This window comes from Rattus rattus, chromosome 18 (assembly GCF_011064425.1).
Source record: "Rattus rattus isolate New Zealand chromosome 18, Rrattus_CSIRO_v1, whole genome shotgun sequence".
Lineage (NCBI taxonomy): Eukaryota > Metazoa > Chordata > Mammalia > Rodentia > Muridae > Rattus > Rattus rattus.
The window spans coordinates 39,473,777-39,498,897 of NC_046171.1; the positions used below are offsets into that span (position 1 = coordinate 39,473,777).

Genomic DNA, 25,121 nt, shown 5'->3' on the forward strand with positions numbered 1-25,121 from the left:
AGCTGTAAGGAAAAAAAAATCATACATGTAGGTTTAATGACAACAAAAATCACCTGGTAAATTCAAGGAAGGGAACATCAGTTCTAGGTGACAGTTCCTGCTGAAACTGAAAGTCCAGTGTTGGGTTAGCTGTAGTTTTTACATGAAATTACCGAAGCATAATAGGGCGGCATTATATGTTTGATGTTTGATGACTGATTTGAGCACCATGAGCCATTATGTGACTCGAAATCATTATTCTTAACAGGTTTTCCTCTTACCCGCTCCCTCAGTTGGAGTCACCATCGTTTTAAGTTTAACTGTGTGTATGTGTGTGAAGGGTGTGTGCACACAACTGCAGGTGCCCACGAAGGGCCCTGGGACACCCCCGGGGACTGGCGTTCTAAGTGATTGGGAACCTAATATGGATGCTGACAGTCAACTGTGTCCTCTGAAAGAGCTACATGCCCCTCTTAACAACCGAACCACCTATCCCAGTTGATTATTGTGATTAACCCAACTGATTTTTAACATTTCTTATTGTGAGCCTAGCCTTAACAGGTAGGCCAGCTCTCCAGCCCAGCACAGCTGATTTAAAAATGGTACAACACTGATATTTTTAAGAAAATCAAGCTTTTCATAAAAGGTTCTTGACAGGCCTGGAGAGATGGCATCAGTCAGGAGTGCTCGTTGGTCCTGCAGAGGATCCAGGCTTGGTGTTAAGCGCCTACATCACGGTTTGCAGCCGTCTGTCCGTAAGTCCAGTTCCAGAGACTCCAATGCCCTCTTCTGAGCCCTGAAGCCAGAGGCACACATATAGGGAAAAACTCACATATGTATTATGTGATAATATATAATTCAATATGGCAAAATATAATAGTATACAATATATACAAACAAAAAAATCCAAAAGAAAGTTCACTGTGGTTCCCCACACATGTAGGTTTTAATGTGACATAAACAAAACCAGACTAATACATATGCTCACACCCTGAATAAAGTGTCAGCTGCGCTTGGCTCCTTCTGAGTTTAGCCTGAGTTACTATGAGCCCCCTCATGACTTCATTTCCACCGAATGTTTCCTTACTTGAACGACTGTGAAATCTCATTTGTGCTGGGCGCCATGACTCACGGCCTTTGCTCTGCGTGACTGCGTTGTTTGTGTATTAAATTGGCCTTGTTCGTTTCTCACTAGTCTGTGGCAATTAAAGCACACTGCTTTATTGTGGAAAATCAAAATCAATTTATTAAATAAATTAAGATACGAAGCCCCCACATAAAGGGGTTGGGGTGGTCTGATGCTCTTACTTGGTGATCCCAGCATCGGATGCTGATAGAAATCGAAGGACACCCTGGCTACACAGTGAATTTCAGGCCAGCCAAAACCGCATAACAAGACACTGTCTCAGCAAAAAACCAGACAACTGAGATAGACTAAACTCAGTTGCATCTCATCACCGAAAAGTTTTAGCTTTAAAACTGGTAAGAGAGTTCAGTACGATTCTCACTAATCCGCACAAGGTATCTTTGGTTACGTGTGATGCTAAAGTATGGCAACAAAATGGCTACCAACACGTTAAAAGTTAAATATTGCCGCGTACGTAATCCTACAGTGTCAATTCAATTTTAATAGACAGTGATGACAGAAAGTATGTGGTAACGCAGTGAACATGTCAGATGAATCATGTATGTGTATATTTTATTATCCAAGTTATTTTTTAATTGTTGAGATGAGAATACACCAAAAGACCATCAACAATATATCCAATGGAAACGTCTGTCAGGTGAGGGAAACCTACTGTAACCTACATAAATGGTGTGAATCTTAAAGAAGTGTAGCATCGGAAGAATGGGGGGAGGAAGGGCTCACAGGGGGAGGCTTCTGTAGGATGTTGGGCCAAAGGGTGAGAGAGGGCTCCATCCCTACTGGGCTTCATCTGACACCGTGTAGGGCAAAGATGGTGGAGTGCAGAGGGCTGGCACCCCAGGGTGTACGTGCAGGCTGTCCACGGTTTCAGATTCTACATGAGGTACAGGAAATGTTTGCAAAACAGTAGGCTGGCGTATGTGCTGGGGTCTAGGCCAGTTGAAGGGAGGTTATTTGATGTAAGATACCAGAGCAAGGGTGGGGCCAGGGAAGCGACTGTGCAGGAAAGTTCTCCATCGTTGTTAGAGCAGACCTGCACACGCGCAGTGAGGAGACCGTGTGGCACGTATACAATACTCTAATAATCCTAGTGTGCCAGGCAAACACAGTGAAGGCGTTCCTATACACAGCACCAGCTCGTGGGCTTCAAAAGTGCTTAGGGTTTGAAAGTCAAGAAAAAACTCAAACTACTCCAGAGTAAAAGAGAGATCAAAAAGATATGACACATAATTTAAATATATAGTTCTGGACTGGAATACTTTTCTATAAATTAGAATTTTGTTTTGTTAAAAAAAGAGAGAGGGATTGAGGAGTATCTCAGTGGTCAGAGCACTGCTGCTCTCCAGAGGACCTGTGTTTGTCCCCAGCAGCCACGCCCGTGACTTACAGCTGCTTGTATCTCCAGTTTCAGGGGATCTGACATCCTTCCTCCACTCCACCGGCATCTGCACAGATGTGGCAGACACATGCACACACACACACACACACACACACACACACACACACACACACATGCAAACACAGTTTTTTTTAAATGTTCGAGAGAGGTGTGGAGATATTTAACGAGTGTCTGGGGATTAGACTTCAATGTAATCTATGTTAATTTCCCAATTTTACAGTTTGAAGTTGAGCTATACAGGGCAATGTCTTGTTGGAAATCTTTCAGAAAGATATTTGCAAATGATGGGGAATCAGGTCGGCAGCTTCTCTCAAGTTGTTCAGAGGCTGAGAAGGCCTGTGAATGCTCGGAGAAATTGAGGCCGTCTTAACATTTGCATATTAGAGAAGAAAGTCTAACCAAAAGGGCGTGATTAAGAGAAAGTCATGTGTCCAGGTCATGCTTATGCAGTCATTAGAAAGGCAGGCCTGGTGGTCCGTGTCAGTAATTCCAGCACTGCAGAGGCCGAGACAGAGGCAGGAGGATAGTGGTGAGTTTGAGGTCTACCTGGGCTACATAGTGAGACTGTCTCACTGGGTAGAAAATAAGTAAAGATTTGGGGATATAATATTTAAATACTGGTGATATAATATTTAAAAAGAGAGTAAAACACTGTATAAAGTGTGCTAACTAACAGAGCAACACGCGATCCCATACACTAACTTTGTGTCCAGTATTAGACTGTGTGCTATTTACCTCACTCACAATTCACATGAAGCTCACAAAGTAGGTGTTCCTACGTCCTCACACCGCTGAGAATCCTGAAGCACAGAGAGGCTAATGACTGACCTCACAGAACCTGTTTGCTGTCCGGAGAGGACGGCAGAATGCGCTCAAATGGTAAGAGCAGTCTCCGACAACAGCCTACGGAGGATTCCTGTTGTTTTCAGTGTTTGCCCAAACATTTGCCACAGGATATTGGCTTATAATTAGAAGAAAAAGAAAACTTGTTTTAAAAGAAATAATTTCTCATAAAAGAATATGTAAAATGTGCCCACTGTTCAAAGCTAGACTGAGTAGCTCAAACTACTAGTGCTGCGGTTGTCTCTTGGCGGTAACGTTACTGTCAACACTCACTTAAGCGGTCTTCGTCACGCACTGTTTGTCTGATTAAGTCTTTCATTCAGTCAACAGTGACCCTCTGCTATGATGTAATATTATAAGGGGAATATTAGAAGACTTGGACCTGGTCTCATACGGAAATTTACACGGCCCACCCTTTAGTAGGTTCTACCCCCGCAGCCCCACTAAGTTCTGGACAGCTATCGTCTCACTTCAGCGCTCCAGTCACCTGGCTCCTGTCTTCCCTCAACCATGCCAGACTGCTGGTTCTTACAGTTTCCTTTCCAGGAAGCTGTCCTCTGGGAGGACGCTTCGGATGTCTCTTTCTGCCAACACCGGGTAGAAGCCGCCTCCAGGACGCAGTCTCCTGTACCTTGCTTTTCTTCCCAGCAGTCGTCAGCATCTGGGGCAGCTCTGCCTGCCAAGGGTGGCTCACCTTCCTGAACGTGTGGATGACTACGGCCCTCTGTAGCTGGGCTTACCTTCCTGAACGTGTGGATGACTACAGCCCTCTGTAGCTGGCTGTAACCCTGTGCCTTGCTTTGGCCTTCAAAATGAGAGAAGTGCCGTGTGTCATAGTTGTAAACTTTGAGAATCAGTGTACAACGTATCATTTGATCTTCTCCCTAAGACTAGCCTTACCCCATTGGTGGTTCTCTGGATGGCCCTGTTGCCATGCGGAAGTGACCCAGAGGAGAGTCTCCCCTTCTGACCTTCAGCAAACACAAGTTTATTCGATGAGGAATAAACTTGGTTGTTTCAAGCCTCTGAGATACAAGGGTGTTTACTGCCACAAAACAATGTAATCCTAACTGATAGACCCCCTGACGTATTTATCTGTTCCGGTCTCTCCTGTCTAAATTATTGTCTGTGTAATAGAGGACCTGCTCCCTGCTGCATCCCCAGTGCCTGGAGAGTGGGCACAGGTTACATCGTCAGCATTTGCAGGCTGGCTCGGTAAACCATGGCTTGATCTCACCGAGTGGGGCAGGAGATTTAACAATGGCAGGCAAATCTAACCCTGGGCAGAATAATTCTACAGAAATGTCCATTCAAGCTAATGGGAACCTGTCGCAAGATCCCAAGCAGTGTTTAAAAGGACAACCCAGCTGTGAGTATCGCACATAAAGCGCCAAACTGTAAGGAAAGTAGAGATCTGGCGGGAAGCTTGGGCTCAGGGACAATCTGACTAAAAGGGCTCAGCAGTGCTTGTGTCAAGCTGAATGCTGCTGTGGTTCCCTCCCCAGGTGTGGGCATTAGCATTTGAAGTGGACATTAGCATTTTGGAGCTTCACAGGCCTGGGATTTATCTGCTCTTGTCATAAACTGGCCCCGAGCCCCTCCGAGGACTCCCATGAAAGCTGTGTGGCTTTTGTGAGCTGCTTTCCTGTCCTGGCTTCCTCCCCGTCTGCCTGCACGGGACAGGGATAATGCGTTTCCTTTATCTATCATGGCACAGCACAAGGAAACTCTGTGTCCCTGCAGAGGAAGAGCGCATCTGTAAGTGGTTCTTAAGAGTGCACTGAAGGGTCTTGTTAGGGTGGCTTACTCTCCCGGTTAGATCTGGTGATGGAGTGGACCCGTGACAGACATGCAGAATGAACAACTTCAGCTGCTGCCTGTGGGAAGGGAGGGTCTCCTGGAATCACTGAGAGCAGGACCAACAAGTGAGAAGCTGGCCTCCTGAGTCGTCATTTCTCACTGCCACAATGTCCCGGTGTTACTGTGCTTCTGTGTTTACTGGTTTCTCCCGAAGCCTTCCCAGTTAGTTCCCAATTCATGCTGGAAAAGCATGAGTTCTGCACACAGTTCCCTAAAGACCAAGCATTAGCAAGATGGGTCAATAATCACCCGTTAAAAAGGAAATGGCTCTCACCCAAGAAGGAGAATGCGGGATCTGGCTTTTGCCTTTTCCCAACTATTTCTTTCCCTCTTCTTGTATTTCGTTTATCTGTTCCAATAATTCCCTTCCCCCTTCTTATACTTATTAGTAATTCCCTAATGAATACGACAAGGCATATAACTGGTTGCACGTTTCCTGTGTGTGGTAGACAACCGTGGTTTACGAACCCCAAACCGCCGACTCACAAGTCTATTACTGCAGTGGCCCGCCTGGAAGTTAACTCTAGACGCTTCTGGCGGTGCCCGTGGACCGACCTCAGGTCGTCTGTGCTCATATCTACCACGGAGCTTCCAGGTGTGCTCAGCACTGCTCTAGGCACTGAAGCAGCAGCTTGGCTATGACCTGCCCCCTGATGTGACAAGTTCCTGGATAAATGATGCATGCGAAAGCAAATCCAAGTCTACCTCAGCTGCTGGGGTGCTGGGCCTTGAGGTGGCTCAGAGAGGACTGGGTAGGGGGCAGGAACTCAGCTGGGCCTTCAGGCGCAGGTATGTTTTAGGTGTAAAATGAACAAAATACTCTATCAGAGGTCAGAAAAGATTAACATTTTGACTGAATTCGACTTTTTTTTTTTTTTTTGTGGCAACAATCTTCATAGCCTAAGTCTTTCAACTACCACACATGTCAGCTACATAAGTCATCTAAGGAAGGTTTTTAAATATTCATCAGATGTTTGTAATTGGCAATTAATCACAGCACAGAGTACCGAGACTCCACAGCTGTGAGCTTTATGCCGGCTACGAAGACGGGGGAATTATTTGTCCAGTTTACCAATGAGTGTCACAGATCAGAGCTGCAGGCTGGGAGAACAGAAAAGAGATTCTGAGCAAGGAGAACACAGGCTTCGGATAGCTTTGGAGGCCTCCTTTGGGCACTTTAAAGTACGTCAATTTCCCACTGGTGACTTTAGGGACTCTTCTTTACCGACAGAAAGCTGGCATTCTACAAAAAGTCTCCTCAGCTACCCCTCCTGACTGGCTCTGGCTGACAACTCTGGCTCTTTTCAGCAGAGGAATGGCTACTTCTGCTGAGTTCACAAAGAGAGGAATGGCTTGTTTTTAGGGTCAGCAGGGGCAGAGGTGAAGAGTTCAAGGCCAAGTGTTGATTTCCTGACCTTTTCAGAAAAGTGAGACGCTCTAATTTACACCTAATTGGAACCGGCCTCGAGACACACCATAACCACTTCTCTCAAAAAAAAAAAAAAAATTTTAGATTTGTTGTGGTTTCAATACCAGAACAGCTTTTATCTAAAGCTTATTACCAACAATAAATATCTCCTAATTTTATTTCATGTATCTCAATGATACCATTTCTGGGGCTTTGAATCTGGCCGTATTAATCCCTTTGGTTGTGAGTGGTTGGAAGAAACAATATTAAACAACGTTTATGAAGAAAAACAAAAACCTTTTCGACCATTTTCCTATTGGGAGTTCTATAAATACTTGAATGTGGGAACACGGACACATAGTTTGCACGTGTGCATAAATATGCATTCCTGTATTCCACTTATTTACTGAAAAGTGTCGTGCCAGAACACATATTATGTTTAAGTCCTGGCTGTGATTCTTCAGGGACAAGGATCTAACAGGTATGTTTGCCCACGGCCAGAAGCCTAAAGTGAGGCTAAGTTACTGATTCCTCCCTGAGAGATTATTCCCTCCATGTTTTCATTCCCACACTTTGCTTCCCCACTCCCTACAGGGGCTGAGGTCACCACAGATTCTGCTCCAAAGGAAGGACTCTTGAGGGACTGCCTCAGGAAAATCAGCATGCAAATGGCATCTGGCCCAGAAGCCGAGGACTCTGCCGGCTACAGTCGGGGAATGCTAAAGCCCCAGAGGACTGAAAGGCATCTGTGTTCCCTGCTAAATGTCTATTGTTTCCATCATGGCAGTAACGAAATCCAAAAAAGTGAATTAGTGATTTTACTTTTAGGGCCTTTAATAAAGGAGGTATTTTTGTTGCTATTCCCTGAAAGATGGTTTTAAAACAAGCAGGTGCTGACGTTGGGAGCCTCTGAAAATGCCTTGGAATGATTGTGTTTGCTACACTGGGCATCCCTGATACGACGTGAATCACCTTTCATTACTCTTTAATGGATCTTTGCGATTGTTTATCCTGAATAATATCTTGACTTGTGCTCACCTTGCTATGGAATGGTTTAAAGGACGTTTCATCTAATAACAGAGAAAAGGATACATTATAAGTGGCACACAAAAATGGTTTAGATAGCACTAGGGTAAGAGTATAAACAGTATAATAAAGTTTCCCAAGCAGTCACTACGTAACTACAGAGAGATACACCAACATGCTTATTAACATGCAAAACTGAGGTTTTTTTAACTTTGAAATTACAAAGCAAAATACTGGAAATTTTTAATCAGTTCAAGAAGTTAGATATTGGGGGCTGGAGAGATGGCTCAGTGGTTAAGAGCACTAACTGCTCTTCCAGAGGTTCTGAGTTCAAATCGCAGTAACCACATGGTGGCTCACAACCATCTGTAATGGGATCCGATGCCTTCTTCTGATGTGTCTGAAGACAGCCACAGGGTACTCATAGACATAAAATAAATAAATCTTTTTTTTTTTTTTAAAGAAGTTCGATATTCACGTGAGAGAATGTAGTAATTTTATTTTAAATGTGGTCACGTTTACCTAGGGTAACTCTGATTTTGTCCTTCCTAGCTGTTTATTCTCTTGGTCTTCTGTTTCCATAGCTGTAAAATTGGGAATGTGGTCTTTCCTACTTTAAAAAGTTACTGTGAGGACCACAAGGAAACCACAGAGTATAGCTCAGTGTGGAGCATGAAGCCCTATGTTCAATAACAAGCACTGAATAAACAAACCAACAACCAGCCACTTGCACTAAAATTAGCAGAGTAATTAGAGTAAGTGGTCAATGAAACATGTTCTTAACACTTTTTTCTAACCAAAACTCTCTGTAGTTTTTCTGTACATGCTAGTCCTTGATGTGTCTGTGTCCACGAAGCACCCTGTGTTGACTTTTCTTTCTCTCTGACCTGATTTCTGGCCACTTTTCCCTTTCTACGTCAACCCTGGCACCTAAGCATTTAAACAATCTGTGTGTCTTGAGCAGACAACTTCTGGATTATAGAGTTATTTGCAATGTATTTCTGGAACCACCAAACTGGCTTACAGCTATTGGAATCTCAGTCTCCTATCTGCATGAAATACTAAGAGAATGTGACATCAGATATGGGCCAAGCATCTGTGCCTTGACTTCTCTCATCCTGCCATACAGGAAGTGGATATGATTTTTTCATCCCTAGTGAACATAGGTCTTTGTTTTTGCTTCTTGCATTCTCTCTTTTGACTACACCCCCAGCCTTTGTTTCTTTTTTGAGACAAGGTCTTGCTACTGTACATCTGAGGTTGCCTTGGATTTGCTATGTAGCCCAGGCTGGTGTGGGTATCAACGCTGTCCTTCCTCGACCTCCCGAGTGTTAGGCTCAAAGGTGTCACTACGACGTCTGGTTTCTCTTATGGCTATTTATTTATTCATCTTATTATTTTATTTTATATGTATGAGACTTCTTTGGTGCACACTGCTCTGATTTTATTAAAATGCATGCCTTTATTTTACCTTGTACCCTTGGACACACCTCTCCTCCTTCCTGATTTTGTCAATGGTGTTACAGGTCCTGTATCTAACCACTGGGCAGTATTTGGGCAGCAAGAAACCATCTTTTCTAAGGGTTTAAGGTCATAGATGGGGAGACTGAACCAAAGAGGACATAAGACTTACCCAAAGAACCGGCACTTGGCCTAGAACCTTATTCTTATTCTACATGACCTCCCTGCCTTGGGACAGAGATGTGCACTGAATTTGCCTCAAGGGGAAAAGAGCCACGTGGTAAAAGCTGTGTACACAACAGAGGGGACAGGAGTGAGTGCGGATAAGGAAAAGCAGGAATACTTCATAACCATCTGTTTAATGTGGTTAGAGAGCAGCAGAAATGGGGAAGGGGAATTCACAGACACAGAACAATAGAAGACCTGATAGCTGATATGAAAGATGAGTTTGATTGATTCAGGGATTGATTCGGGACAAGAAAGGGGAAAGTGGCTAAAAATAAGAGGCAAATATGTAACCACGGTTGAGGGACATTTGCTTCCAAATCCTGGTTCCCTCCTGCTGCGTTACGACATTCGTGGATCATGCACGGCCGGGCACTTTGTCTGTATCAGAATAGAACAGATAAAGAACGTGTTTCTCTGGTACATACTTCATAGCCATGTTTTACCTTCACCGAGCTTCTGTTTCTTCTTACATGAAACGGACAACAATATCCATTCAACAGTTGCTGGGAAGATTAAGTCCTCAACGACTCTGAGAGTCACTGTGCTCATAGTTTGAGTCTGGGTAAACAGGATAAAAGCGATACTAACAGGAGCTAGGAAGTCAGCACTTGTGTTGGGACAAGGTCCAATGTGAGTGTATCACACTATCAGCCTAACATCACCTCAAGGTCCTAACAGTATTCCAACCCTGAGTACGCAGCTCAAGATGAAGGCAGAGAAGAGATTACTGAATGGACAGAACTCTGGCAATATGGAGGCCATCTGGATGGAGAGAGAGAGAGAGAGAGAGAGAGAGAGAGAGAGAGAGAGAGAGAGAGAGAGAGAGAGAGAGAATGAATCTCAGGCTCCAAACAAAACCTATTCACAGAATCTCCAAGAATGGGAACAATCTTTATCTTTTTCTTCCATGAGCTAACATTGGTGAACTACTGGGACAGACTACTAAACCAAGAAGTATTTTCCTAGCTAGGAGCCTCGTCTACACCGACTTCCTCCCAGTATTTCCCACGAGGAAGACAAGCACATTTTCTACACATTTTTTCAGTTTGTTCTGTTATTGTCCCCCTTGCTCCCAACACTCACAGAGTCTTATGTAGCCCAGGCCTGCTACAAAATCGCCATGTAATTCAGGCCGCCCTCAAACTCGTGACCCTTCCACCTCAGCCTTACCAGTGCTAGGATCCCAGTGTACATTACCATTCTTTTTTTTTTTTTTTTTTTTTTTTTTTTTTTTTTTTGGGGTTGGGTACCAAACCCAGGGCCTTTTGCTTGCTTGGCAAGCGCTCTACCGCTGTGCTAAATCCCCAGCCCCGTACATTACCACTCTTGATTGTTTTTCCTTCCTCTTCAAAGTGAAGAAATGATATCTGGGAAGGTCTTACGGAGACTTAAGTCAGTGAAAACCCTCGGCCTTTCACTCGAATTCTGGTAGGAGGATTAGACACAAACATATACTCGTGTTGGGCTTCTGTCTTAGGGTTTCTGTTGTTCTGAAGAGGCCCCATGACCACGACAACTCTTATAAAGGAGAACATTTAATTATGGCTGGCTGGCAGCTTCAGAGGCTTTGTCCATTATCGTCACGGTGGGAAGCAAGGTGCACGCAGGCAGACACGGTGCTGGAGAAGGAGCTGAGAGGTCTACATCCTGATGGGCAGGCAGCAGGAGGAGAGCTGGCTTGACCTTCTAAACCCTCAAAGCCCACCTACTAATGACCCACTTCCTCCAGCAGAGCCACACCTACTCCAACACAACCACACCTCCCAGCAATGCCAATCCCATGGGCCAAGTATTCACACAAGGCCATTACTAGTCAAACCACCCCAACTTTCCACACATCTCTATCTTCATTAGTAAGATATTTCTGCCTTTTCAGAATGCTATGCTGGACTGTGACTATCACAGAACTGGGATTCAAACCCATTATAGAAATATACACAAGAAAAACACAAACAGTAACTGGAATCAGACACCATGCCATAGGCAGTGTGCTACATTTTACGTGGCTTAGCTAATCTTCCAACAACTTAAGGCTAAACTCTTATCCAGTTTTACAGATAAAAACATTGAGGCTCAAATAGGCTAAGACCCAACCAAACACCTTGAGATGGGGGACCTGCAGTTTGAGTCCAGTCAGTCTGATTTTACAGCCGCGGTTTTAGCCACTTTGCTACTGGTCCTCATGCTGACACAAACTAGAGTCACCCGGTGCTGGACGGGTTTTCAGAGAAACAGTGTTTAAAGCTGGCCGTTACATATCAAACTTTTACTTAACCCAGAACCACGTTAACAATGTACTTCAACATCATTTACAGCTGCTTCCCCATTCAGCTTACATTCTGTAAACTTCGCCCGCTCAGAATTAACTGCCTTTGAGAACCACCGTAACCAATCTTACTGTGTTTCGGACACCCCGCTGTACCATACCCCCTAGTTTTCCTTCCTGACTATTTCAGGCTTCTGACTGAGAACATGGCCAGGTCTGTCTGTCTTAGTCACTGTCCTAGTGCTGTGAAAACACACCGTGACCAAGACAGCTCTTACAAAAGAAAAACCCATTTAACTGGGGGGCTGGACTGTAAGAACCTGGAAGCTGGACTCAAGCAGATAGCATGGAGGAGCCGTCTCAAATAGTTCTATCAACTGGGGACCGGGCATTTAAATGTCCATGACTGTGGGGCCACTCTCAACAGACCACCAGGTCTAAGGCATGTGTGGAAAGCACGGACACACCGAAAGCAACGGGCCCTCCACACGTGTGCTGGAAACAGCGTTGAGCACAGAGGCATAATCTCTGACTGTGGCCCTGGGCACTATTCTGAGTCAGCAAGGCCAGAAAACCGATCTCCTTCCTTGTGAGATCCTCTAAAACGCTGACCAGGACAAAGGCTGCTCATTGCTTTCTGTGACCGTGCTCTGCGATTTTGAGAATGTGTCCTTTGTTCAGGACCACTTCTACTCCTTAAGTTAAACTCTCGAAGGTTGGAACAGGAGACTAAAACAATGCAGAATGAATCAGGCCCGCTCCTGAGTAAGTAACCAAGAGTTAGTCTTTCTGGGCAGTGTTGCCAGTCTGGGAAGAACAAACCTCAGGGGAGGAGCCGCCACATCAGGCTGGCCTGTGGGCTTGTCTGCGGGTTATTTCCTCCATAAGTGGTTGATGGGGAGGACCCAGCTCACTGTGCCAGCCCTAGGCACAACCAGTGGTCCCGGATTACCTAAGACAGCAAGCTGAGCATGTCCTAGGAACTGAGCCAGTAACTACTGTCCCTCTACGTCTTCCTTTCAGTTCAGCTTGCGAGTTCTCCCATGGAGTTTCTGCCCTGACTTCCCCAAGTGAAGTGTTGTGGCCTGCGAATTGTAGGATGAAATAAACCCTTTCCTCCCAAGTTGGTTTTGGTAAGGGTCTTATCCCAGGAACAGAAAGCAAACTAGAACAGTCTTTAACATTAGAATAACTAAGAAGTGCTCAAAAGAACAACTCAGGAAGGGTTCCCACTTGTGGAGATTCTGAGTTAATTAGGTGGGATGGGGTCTGGTAAGCATCCTTTTCAGAAGCATCCGGGCGATTCTACAACAGACAGGATAAGGATCCTTTCAATAAACAATATAAGTTCCATGTTTAGGCATACCGTCCAAAGTCAGTAGTCAACAGCTGAGCTGGCTGCAAATTCAATCTGTATGAAACCAGTTAGGTTCAGTCGCCACTGCCACCATGGTCACTTCCTCTACCATTCCTACGCTGTGTCTGTGTCCCAGCCAGGGTTTCCATTGCTGGTCAAATACCACGGCCAGACCAACCTCTTGAGGTTTGGTTTGTGGCCAGAAATGTGTCCGTAGGTGTGACCTGCACATCAGAGGGCGGCACGCGACACTTTCATCTGCAGCCACAGTTGTAGCTATTCTTTCAAAAGACAGGGGTCAGGTCGAGGCTCCAGAGAGGTCAAAGCTGTAAAATGAGCTAAGTGAGGGAGTTTGGGCAGATAACTTAGTCTCATTGTATCTCAGTTTCCTCGTTTGTAAAATAAAGCTTGACTCGTTACGTGAATTCTAAATCCCAGTCCTAAGAATTAGAACACATGTACATACACATACATACATGCATTTTTTGTTCTGATGTAACCACTTAGAAACTGAGTCTCTTCATACAGAATTTCTGAAACTCCAAGACTGCTTTGGAATCTCAGCACTTAAGGAGAGAGGATTATAGAGTTTTAGCTGTGGGGCTATTTAGACAAGTTTTGTCTAACTTGATCATTCTAATTTCTTACCTTTTCTTTTGTGCTTTTAAAACTAATGTTGGGGTTGGGGATTTAGCTCAGTGGTAGAGCGCTTGCCTAGGAAGCGCAAGGCCCTGGGTTCGGTCCCCAGCTCGAAAAAAAAGAACCAAAAAAAAAAAAAAAAAAAAAAAAAAACCCTAATGTTTCCAGGAGGTATTCATACCAAGTACAGACCAAGACTGAGTCTAGCCTTCAGAACTAGTATTTCACAGACAAACCAACAAAAGCCTTGGTGATCAAAACCACAACCAGTGTTTCAATGGAGCATGTGGTGCAATATCAGACAGATGCTCATCTGGGTGAGCGAGCTGGGAGTCGGAGAAGGGAGCCCAGGGAAGGGGCATGGATCCTCACGTGTAGGAACATCACACGTGTCTTTGTACAGGAACCTGAGTCAGTGGGAGGATTGCCCCAGGACACAGAACTGGCCAGTGGCAAAATAGGCAAGAGAATTAAGTCAAAGCTCGCATTCAAAATCATAGGCTCAGCTGAATGTTAAGGACATGAATCAAAACTTTCGCCTTGGTTTATTGGAGCAGACGAAATGTTAACAGCCTTGACATTTGCTGCAACCAAGTTTAAATTAAGCCTTAAGCCTCTTCCCTGGGTCCCAAGTCTAGGACACCTTCCTTTCTGCTCCAGTGACCACTGACGCTGGCGTCTGAGGAGGACGCCCTCCCGTGTGCTCTAGGGGTGCAAACGTTCCAGTTGCTGACCCTGACTCTGAGAACATCCTTGTCAGCGACGCCTCAGTAGCAGTAGGATAGTTCTAAGATAAAGTGATGGCCTTCAGATATGTGGAGGATTGCTGGAGGGATTATTCTGTGGCAGTTGGAGACGGAAAATAAGAATCGAAGGATATATAGTTTAGTTTCCTAAATAAGGAACCCTTGAACTGTGTAGGTAAATCATGAGTATCTCTACACAGAGTGCAGTGATAACACAGAATGGCAGCTTCCTCGGTATATTCCACGGGGACCGTGGTTTCATTACAGTCTGGACTAGAGAGTTTCTGCGATTCTCTATTTCGATTGTGCCTTTTAAGTCTTCTTGCCACAAGTTAGAATCATCTGATAAGACGATTAGCTTAGAATCTAAGATAAGGAACCTTATCTTAAGAACTGTCCCAGTTGCCTTAATTGATGTGTGAATGGCACCTTCCAGCAGCAGCAAAGATTAAACGGGTGGGGCAGAAGGATGATTCTTCTTCCCCTTTTGCTCCCTTGACCTTCGATCTCTTGACCTTCACTCCCTTGACCTTTGCTCCCTTGACCTTCCCTCTCTTGACCTTTGCTCCCTTGACCTTTGCTCTCTTGACCTTTGCTCTCTTGACCTTTCTCTTGACCTTTGCTCTCTTGACCTTTGCTCTCTTGACCTTCGCTCTCTTGACCTTTGCTCTCTTGATGCCAAGCTCATTTACCCTATTGTTGCTGCTAATTCCTTCACTGGCATCAGAGCCAGTTCCTAGGCTGGGACTCTTGAGCCAGCCCCTCCCGGGTGCCAGCCCTCAGGGGTGAAATCTGCTGTGGGAAGTCCTACCTTGGGGTTATCCAGCCTCTAAGACCAGCAGCCTCTCCACAGGTTCACCTTTCGGGTTCTGTTCCTTCTGGCGACCCCGCCTCGTTCACCAAGCTTCACAGTACCCAGGCGGGCGGAGCCCTAATTGTTCTGTTTTCTTATTTATTCCTCGTTCAGCTTGGGCTTTCAGTCCAACTTAATTAGCTTTCCCAGCCCATTACTTGTACAGTCTACGCAGAGATACATTTATTATATACTGTGATATTTAAGAAAGCGATTTAATGAGTTCCCACATGATATATTAATATGTTTGCTGCTAGGCAGAGAAACTCAGTATGTGGGAAAATGGGCGGTTAGGCGCAGACGCTCACCAACTCCTGCACTGCCTTATTAGCTGCACTTCGTCTGAGAGACCACGGATGCAAACATCCAGCCTTTCACACCCACAGGGCACGGGAAGTCTTTCTCCTCCTTTCTTTTATTCCTTGTGAAACTGTTGCTGAAATACTGGTTCCATTTGTCTAAAGACACAGAGGAAGTGAGGGGAGAATGCGGCCAGTGAAGAAATAGTATTTCCAGTTTTGGCAGGTGTAATTTAGACTTGCAAATATCAAATTGTTTTTGAAGAACAATGGTAAAAGATGATTTACATTGTTTTGTAAGGCAGATTATTCTGTTTCCAACAGAATAAAATAAAATTTAGTTTTTATATGCTTGGTGCCCATAATGTGTTTTAAATCAAATATACTAAGTAGTACTTGGTTTAAATTAGTGTTTAGATATAACCTAAAGTCTAAAAACATGTATGCTTTAAAACAATATAATAGCCTCTTATTTTTAAAAGCTTTATTATTATTATTATTATTATTAGTGCGTATGTGTCTGTGTGTATCTGTCTGTGTGTGTGTCTGTGTGCACGTGTGTGTGTCTGTGTGCATGTGTGTGTGTCTGTGTGTCTGTGTATATGTGTCTGTGTCTGTCTGTGTATATGTGTCTGTGTGTCTGTGTATATGTGTGTGTGTATTTGTGTATATGAGTGTGGTGTCTGTGTGTGTGTCTGTGTGTGTGTGTGTGTGTGTGTGTGTGTGTATATGTGTGTGTCTGTGTGTGTGTATATGTGTGTGTGTGTCTGTGTGTGTGTATATATGTGCGTGTGTCTGTGTGTGTGTGTAGTTCACAGGACAGCTTTATGGAGCCAACTCTCTCCTTTCATCTTTTACATGGGCTTCAAGAGTTGAACTCTGGTCACCAGGTTTATGCAGCAACCTCATTTTCTAAATGAAAATCAAACACTACAAGAAATAGTCCGTGTGAGCTGGTTCCTCCTCAAAAGCTGTGGGACATAAATTCCACTAACAAACTGTGAAAAGGTGCTTTATCCTTCAGAGTCTTCTATAACCTGCCTTAGCTAGGAGTGTCTGCTCCTCCATGTTCTCTGTTAGTTTTTTAGTAAGTCCATAACTACTGGTTTCCCAAGCTGCTGGGAGTGGCTCGTCCCCTGACACCATGGGAAGTTACAGGAAGCCTCTGGGATTGTGTTGTGCATAGGAAGACTCCATCATCTCTTTCAAGGTAATTCTATGGAGGCCTTCAATCATGGAGCCTCTCTATGCAAATGCAAAATGTGGGCTTTAGATTGTATTCACAAGGCAGAGAATGCACCAGACAAAAGCTGAACATGGGCAAGCAGGGGCGAGCGCCTGATATTCTACCACAGGCTCTTTTTCTGTCCCCTCCACCTTAAAATCGAATGTGTCACTAATACCCTTTTTTATTTAAAACAGAAAGAATGATAGAAGGGAGAAAGGTGTCATTGGGCCAACTGCTGCAGGCACCCATAAAGAGGAGCAGGTACCCATGAGGAGGATCACACACCCAGGAGGAGGAGCAGGCACCCATGAGGAGGAGCATCCCCCATGAGGAGCACCCACCCATGAGGAGGAGCACCCACCCATGAGGAGGAGCACCCACCCATGAGGAGGACCCACCCATGAGGAGGAGTACCCACCCATGAGGAGGAGCACCCACTCATGAGGAGGAGTGGGTAGAAGAGGGCAGTGAGCCATCCAGAAAAAGAGCACAGAAGAAGCAGGAGCAGAGGGTGGGCGGGGCGGACTGGTGTATTCAGAGGGAGCAGAGGACCAGGCTGCTGCAGCTGCTCAAACATCTCTGCCACAGACAGGGGCACAGGTGCTGAGAGGGAAGCACGGACCTTCCTTTTCTAACAGAGCGGAACATGATCTTCACAAAGCTCATTTTGTTCTCAGAAGGTGGTTATTTTTAGGATGCAAAATGCTAACCAGGAGGAGGGCGCAGGGACAAGCCAACCCCGCCCCTTTGTATTTTCTTCAGGATATATGATATACCGCAAAGAAGTCTTTGACTGCCTGGAGGCAGAGAGCATTTATGATCAGAAAAGAAAAAAAAATGTCCTTTTAAATTATCATGGTGTCAGGGAGCAGGAAGAGAGTGGAAGGCACGTGCATGGTTACCGAGTTAATGGGTTAAAAGCAGGCTCACAAAGGTTTAGAAATCTTCCTAAAATCAAGTAAAGGAGACAGAATTCAATAAGGGTGTGTGATAGCCTGAAACTTTTTTCTGCTACTATCACATGACATAAGAACCTGGGAGATTTACTATCTCAGAATTCTATCAAGCTCATCTTTCTTACAGTCCACACACGCAGGCAGAGAATGCACACTTCATTTTACAATGCTTAAGACTTGTCAGGCTGTCCCCTACGCAGGGCAGCGGCACTGGTGGCAAACCCAGCAGTGAAGAAGCATCCACCCCAGCTCAGCGTGCTCCAGGGCTTGGGCCAGACTTACACGAGGGGCGGTTGCCCGACCTTCGAATCCAATTAGGCAGATCCCGACTCTGAATGGAGGAGAAGGAAGAGGGGCCTCAGTGTGCAGAGTACTTTGCTGTCTGAACAGGCTGGAGAGCAGCCACTCTGCCCGTGGGGCTACAGAGTGACCTCCCTCAGCGACTGAAGTAAGAATGATGCCTTCGGCTGGAGCTGCACTTGTGTGCGTTATCTGACCTGACTCAGTTCACAGAGACCGTTCCGACAGGGCCTCCCTCGGGTTTGTTCTTCTCCAGAAGAGGCCTCTCCTCACTGTTAGCACACGCTTCCAACACGTCTGTTTCCCGCCTCAGCTGTCACTGACTTCCCTCTGAAAGACCTTCGCTCTTCTCCACCCAGCAAGGCCTACCTTAAAAGAAATGGGGATAAAACGAGTGCCCAGTGCAGCTACAATTCATTATATACACGAATGAAATCATCACAAAACATGCACAAGATCGGGCTAGTCAAATTTTATCACAGACAGGGGTCTCATTCCTCCCTGAGAGACTACTGGGGGTCTATGGCTGCTGGGGGTGAAGGGTGGGGTTGGTCACTTTCTTTAGTGGTGTAGCCCTCTCCCCACCAACAGGCTGCATACTGCAGTAAATAACTTCCCACCCATGCTCATGGAAGCAATCCTAACTAAATTCAATGAGTCTCTCTCAGATATACAAAAAGACATCAAAGGAGGAAGAAGATTTGGAAAGAAGAAAGATTTCAGAGCAGTAGGAATGACAGAGGGTAATGTGTGTGAAAATTGTGAGTGTGTGTGTGTGCGTGTGTGCGCGCGCGCGCGCGTGCACACACACGCGTGGTGTATTCATAGGAATGAAACTATCAAAGAACTAAAAGTTTTTAAAAATAATTGTTTTTGTTTTTGAGACAGGGTCTCAGTGTGTAGCGTGGTTGGTCTGGTATTAACTATGTATGCAGACCAGGCTGGCCTTGAACTCAGAGTGTCACCTGCCTATGCCTCCTGAGTGCTGGAACTGGCTAAGATTCAATATTGTAATTTATATTATGTGAGCACTGCCTACATGCCCGGTACCTGCAGAACTCAGAAAAGGACGTCAGACCTCCTGGAACTGGAGTTACGCGTGGCTGTGAACCATCTTGTAGGTGCTGGGAGTGAAGCCTGAGTCCTCTGCGAGAGGAACAAGTGCTCCTAAGAGATGAGCCACTCTCCAGACCAAGCATGCACAGCACAGTAGCACACGGTACGACAAACAGCAGACGAACGCCACCTGCCTAAGTCTCTTTTGAAGCAGAAATTGTGTAACGACACTTTCTCAGCATCTAATATCTTCTACCCCTGTCCAAACCGTGTGAGGGTGCTGTACTGGTTGGTTCTGGGTCAGTTCGACACAAGCCAGAGTACTCAGAGAGGAAGGAGTTTTGCTTGAGGAAAAGCCTCCATGAGATCCAGCTGTAAGGCATTTTCTCAATTAGTAATCAGTGGGAGGGCCCAGCCCACGGTGGGTGGTGCCATTCCTGGGCTGGTGGTCCTGGATTCTATAAGAAAGTAGGCTAAGAAAGCTGGGAGAAGCAATCCGGTAAGCAGTATCCCTCCACGGCCTCTGCATCGCGCCCAACCCCAAGGTTCCTGGCCTGTTTGAGTTCTGTCCCGAGTCCTTTCAGTGATGGACGCAATGTGGAAGTGAAAACTGGTAGGTCCACTTCAGTGGTTTTCACCTGTGTGTGTCACGACCCCTTTAGGGTTTGAATGACCCTTTCCCGGGGGTTGCCTTAGACAATCACAAAACACATATTTACATTATGGTTCATAACTAGTAAAATTACTCTTATGAAGTGGCAATAAAAGTAATTTTATGGTTGGGGTCGTCACAACATGCAGAACTGTATTAAAGGGTCACAGCATCAGCACTGATTCCCAGTCATTCTCTCTCCACTCCACATTACCTCTCCCACAAACCTACAGGCTCCCACATGTTGTGCCCAGTGCTTGCCTATTTCTTGCTTTCCAGTGCCTATGTTTTATGGCAGACACCAGGACATTGGAGAATTAAATACCGTTTTCAAAGTGTCTTCTCACATATGAAAGAAAAACAAAAAAAAAAAAAAAAAAAAAGGGGGGGGAAATAAAACAAAGGCCAAACAATAAGCAGAGAAATTCTATCTTTGATAACTCTACGGCCCTGCAATGCTGACAGCCATGGTATAATGGCCTCCTAAGAATGTGGTCCAAGTGATTTACATTCTCATATTGCAGTGTCCTGGTCTGAACCAGAGTCCCAGTTGCTGAAGGATTATAACTTGTATAGCTATTGGACGAACTCTACTATCTAATTTTAGCACATCACTTGCCCTGCAGTATTTAATCTCAGTTAAATAACCAGAGTATGTTCTCAACGGCTGAACGACGGCTCTCCGTCTCATCCTGTAACTCTCCCACACCCCAGCTCAGGAACCACACAGCAGTTATGACGTTATTTAAAGATGCCCCATCAAGGCATTTGTTGGGCTCGTTAGTAAAACAATGAGACGTCCATTCCTTCAGTCCCAGAAGACACTACGGTTTTTATGTAAGCAGTTAACCTGCGTATTTATTTTAGATTTTGTCAAGAACTGACTAGTCTTACGAGGGCAGTGCCAGTTTTGAAATGGCTCAGTAAGAATGATCACGCATATGTCTATGCTGCCACTAAAAACAGAGCGACTGGGGTGTGTTTGTTTGTTTTTAAGTGACGCTGAGGTGGTTGGAGAGAATTATTTCACTCTAGCGTGCGTTTTTGTTACTTAGCTGGTTTTGTGCTATAACACGAATTTATTTTGCATGGGATTTTGATACCTGGGGTTGAGATGTAGAGAGCGCTATAGTCGATCGCTCCAGAAAGATTTAAAATTATGTCCACAAATTACAAGTCTGCGAACAGTTAACTGAACTGGTGTCACTGGAATAAAAAAATCTGAAAGTAGTTTTAATTTTTTTTATATTTAAGTGAGATATGGATAGAACATAGTTTGAGACAAAAAAAAAAAGCTTCTTTGTCCCAAGTTTAGGAGTAGTGACTTTCTGGGGAGACTCCCACTTTATCATAAATTTGAGGACAAACCAAATATTCTACCAAAACGGACAAAGGGCTTCATAAAGATAATCCATCCTGTGGCAGAGGTTGGAAAGCCCTAGTTCCCTGCAGACTTTGCTCCTCTTTGCAGTCAGTGAAGCAATGAGAGAGGGGAGCAGTCAGAAGCAGAGGCGGGAAGGACGGTAAAGTGATTCAGTCATATCGCCAGACAACCCCAGTGAAATGCTGTCCTTTATAAGACACGCCTTGGTCATGGCGTCTTCTCACAGCAGGAAAACCCCAACCAACATCAAGGTGAATTCAAGCTTCAAGATCCTGTATGCTCTAAGCATGTGGTAACTATAGATACGATAGGGGAAAAAAAGCCCAGGATCAATTTTCTCATAAAATGAAAAAGCACCTGTGGCCCAGCAACCCCACAGAAATACAGGTAGTGAGCCTTGACGCTACACTACCAGAGTGAGCTCTTGGAGCCGCTAGAGATAATCACAGTCTTAGTTTTTATGGAACCATAACTCCCTACCCAACATGCAGAACAAAGCCAGCTTTGTTAGGAGAAGGCCAGAAACAGAAGCATAACTAACTTGACCAAACATCCCGGGGTTCCAGAAACTCCCTGGTATCCCCAGCCGCCTGCCCCACAAAGGTGCTTTTAAAGTTAAACGATGTTTGGGCATGGCCGCTCTGCTCTGTAATTCCCGTGGCTGGAAGGCTGAAGGAAGAGGACTGAGTTCATGGTCAGTCATGTCTGCTCTTCCTCTGATAACCCTTTTTCAGAAACCCAAGGCTAAGCCAGGAATGGTTGCTCAGGCAATCAGGATGCAGAGGTAGGCAGATCCCTGAGTTAGAGACCAGTCTACACAGCAGGACAGTCTACAGTTCCGGGGCAGAGAGACCTGTCTCAAAAACGCAAAACAAAACAAAACAAAAAAATTAAAAAAAAAACCCCAAACCCCAAACCGGTTTTTTGTTTTAAATAAACAAACCAACCAACCACACCAAGATCTGGGATATACCTCAGTGGAACAGCATCTGACTAGCGTGCACAAGATAACAGGTTTTTCTGCAAGATAAACTACAAAATGATAAAATAAAAAAAAAAACTCTTTCAGACAAATGAGTTAGAAAATTTGTTACTGAGCAGATATGAAGTGTAAAATTACAAAATTTTCACATTAAAAGTCATGATTAAAAGGCAAATCTACAAAAAGGGATGAATGCTGGAAATAAAATTTATAAAAAGCCTATTTCTCAATTTAGGATATTTTTTTTTTTTTTTTGAGACAGGATTTCTCAGTGTAGCCCTGGCTAGCCTCAAACTCACAGAAATCCACCTGCCTCTGCCTCCCAAGTGCTGGGAATCAAAGTGTGCACCACCACACCTGGCCAGGAGCCTTCTTTTAAAAAATGAGAAAAGCACCTTGTGTTTGCAATGCCGTCTGCTTCAGTCAGGGTTGCAGTTGCTGTGGTGAAACGCTACGACCACGAGCACACTGGGGAGGAAAGGGTTTGTCTGGCTTACACTTCCACAGCACTGTTCTTCACTGAAGGAAGCCAGGCAGGACCTCACACAGGAGGACCCTGAGGAGGGGCCTATCCAGAGACCATGGAGGATGCTGCTCGCTGGCTTGCTGCCCATGGCTTGTTCAGCCTGCTTTCTTATGGAACCCAGAGCTGTCGGAACCCCACCCGCAATAAGCTGGGTCCTTCCCCTCCAATCACTAATTAAGAAAATGCCCTACTGGCTTGCCTATCTGATCTCATGGAGGCGCTCTCCCAACTGAGGCTCTCTCCTCTTCAGGGACTCTGCTTGTGTGAAGGTGACACAAAGCCAGATATCACAGCATCCCAAAACTTACACACAGTACAGGATTATAAACAGTGACACGAGGCTGGGAATGCAGCACAGTGGTAGAGCACTTGCTTACTATCTTCAATCCAAATAGGATGATGATGATGATGGTGGTGGTGATGGTGATGATGATGATGATGATGGTGGTGATGATGGTGGTGGTGGTGGTGATGGTGGTGATGGTGGTGGTGGTGGTGATGGTGATGATGATGGTGGTGGGTGGTGGTGATGGTGATGATGATGGTGGTGGTGATGATGGTGGTGGTGATGGTGATGATGATGGTGGTGATGGTGATGGTGATGATGATAAATAAACAAATCTAAAGGAGTCGATATCATGAGGTTCTTTTAGCCCAAACAGCAAGGCTTGTTGATGAATGAGTCCATACCAGCACTAGAGAGGCGGAGGCAGGTTGAGCTCTTTGAATTTGAGGCTAGCCTGGTCTACATAGTGAGTTCCAGGTCAATGAGGGTTACAGGGTGAGACCCTGCCTCAAAGATTATGTCTTTGAGGTATCTATTTATCTATCATCTATGTATGTATGTATGTATGTATGTATGTATGTATGTATGTTTGTATGTATCTATCTGTCTAACAAAAAGAGCAGGTTGGGGATTTAGCTCAGTGGTAGAGCACTTGCCTAGCAAGTGCAAGGCCCTGGGTTTGGTCCCCAGCTCTGGAAAAAAAAAAAAAAAAAAAAAGAGCACATCTCTAAATGAGCATCTTGCCCAGACATTAGGGTTCAGAGTACATTCACTGAGCTGATCCATGTTGAGAGACTGGAATCTGTTTTCCTTCAGAAGAGTTAGCCCGATCATGGCGTCTCTTCACAGCGATGAAACCCTAAGGAAGACCCAGACTATAAGCAATGAATAAGAATATGCTGTAGTTTACGAGATGGAGAGAAGTTTAACGTGGGAAATGAGAGCAGGGAGGAGGGAGAAATAATCTCTCTTCCAAGCCCCACAAAGGACAGAATATGGTCCTCCCTTCATGCTAGGCGAACGGATATTTACAGTGAGTTCTGCTTTCTGAGGTCTAGGAGTTAGAGTGGGTGAAGGAAAGACTTCATTGATTGGGTGATATTTGACAAATACTAAAAGGAACAAGATTTGAAAGTTTGGACTACATATTGGGAGTATACCTGGGTATTCAAGAAAGGATAAAGGAGCTAGTACGGCAGGTGCAGGAAGAGCTAAGGGAACCTGGGTATAATGTTAGGGAGGTAAAAGGGACGAAAGGAAAGACGACCAAGTAAGGGTCGACCAGGACTTTAACTCCTACACTCGGTAAATAGGAGACCTCTGGGAGGTTCTGAGCCGAGAGGTGAAGTGACTGTCTTGGATATTAACAGTCTCATTGAGGCTGTCACGATGAAAATATGTCAAAGGTTCGGGGAACTGAAAGCACACCAGACAGGCCACTGCGAGAGCCCCCAATAACTGGGGCTGGAGAGACGGCTTAGTGGCTGAGGTCACTCTACTCTTGCAGTACCCACAGTGGGCAGTTCAGAACCTCTTCTAATACCCAACGCCTGTCTTCTTCAGACACCTGCACACATGTGCACAAGCTCCCTCCCCCATGATTAAAAAGAAAACTAGGGGCTAGCGAGCTCACTTGGAAGTCAAGAGAGCTCGCTGATCCTCCAGAGAACCTGCGTTTCTTTTCCAGCACCCATGTAAGGTGGCTCACAAATGCTTTTAACTCGAGTTCCAGAGGGTCTTGGGTCATCTTTTGCCTCTTTGGATACCCAACCACACAGAACATGCACAGGGGCCCAGCTGGAAAGCAAGGTCTGCAGTGAATGCACGTTGTTGACATGAGCACTGCCGTGTCAAGGACTCCAATGTCTCAGACCCCCTTCCCTGGCTCATGCTCAGGAGAACGTCAAGGCGTTCCCCTAGCCCAGGTATGGCTGCTGACAGTGTGTGCAGAAGGTATAGCTACGGCTTCCCCCTCAAGAATGAATGCAGCCTGAGACTACGCCCTACAGAGACCCCTTCCAAAATTAACTAGCCTGCCTCCTCGGTTGGCTGTATGTAACACTCCTCGTTCATATCGTAGATCACAAACACATCAAGGTTCTGGACTGTGGCTGGCGCTTCTCCATCAGCGTGTATAATCCATGGACCTCAGTGTGTCTATATCCGAGTCTGCTGTTTCTTCATTCCCTGTTACCCCAGTCAGGTCAGTCCCAAAGCTGTGCCAGTCACCACACATGTGC

At 45.3% G+C, this 25,121-nt stretch overlaps 1 long non-coding RNA gene across 1 annotated transcript in view; it reads right to left on the bottom strand.

The window, feature by feature from the left end:
* Positions 1 to 595: 595 nt before the first annotated feature.
* Positions 596 to 25,121, bottom strand: part of LOC116887028 — a 61,102-nt gene continuing 36,576 nt past the window's right edge. The window contains exon 2 of the long non-coding RNA XR_004386197.1: positions 596 to 775. This is a non-coding gene — a long non-coding RNA (uncharacterized LOC116887028). The remainder of the gene's footprint in view (positions 776 to 25,121) is intronic.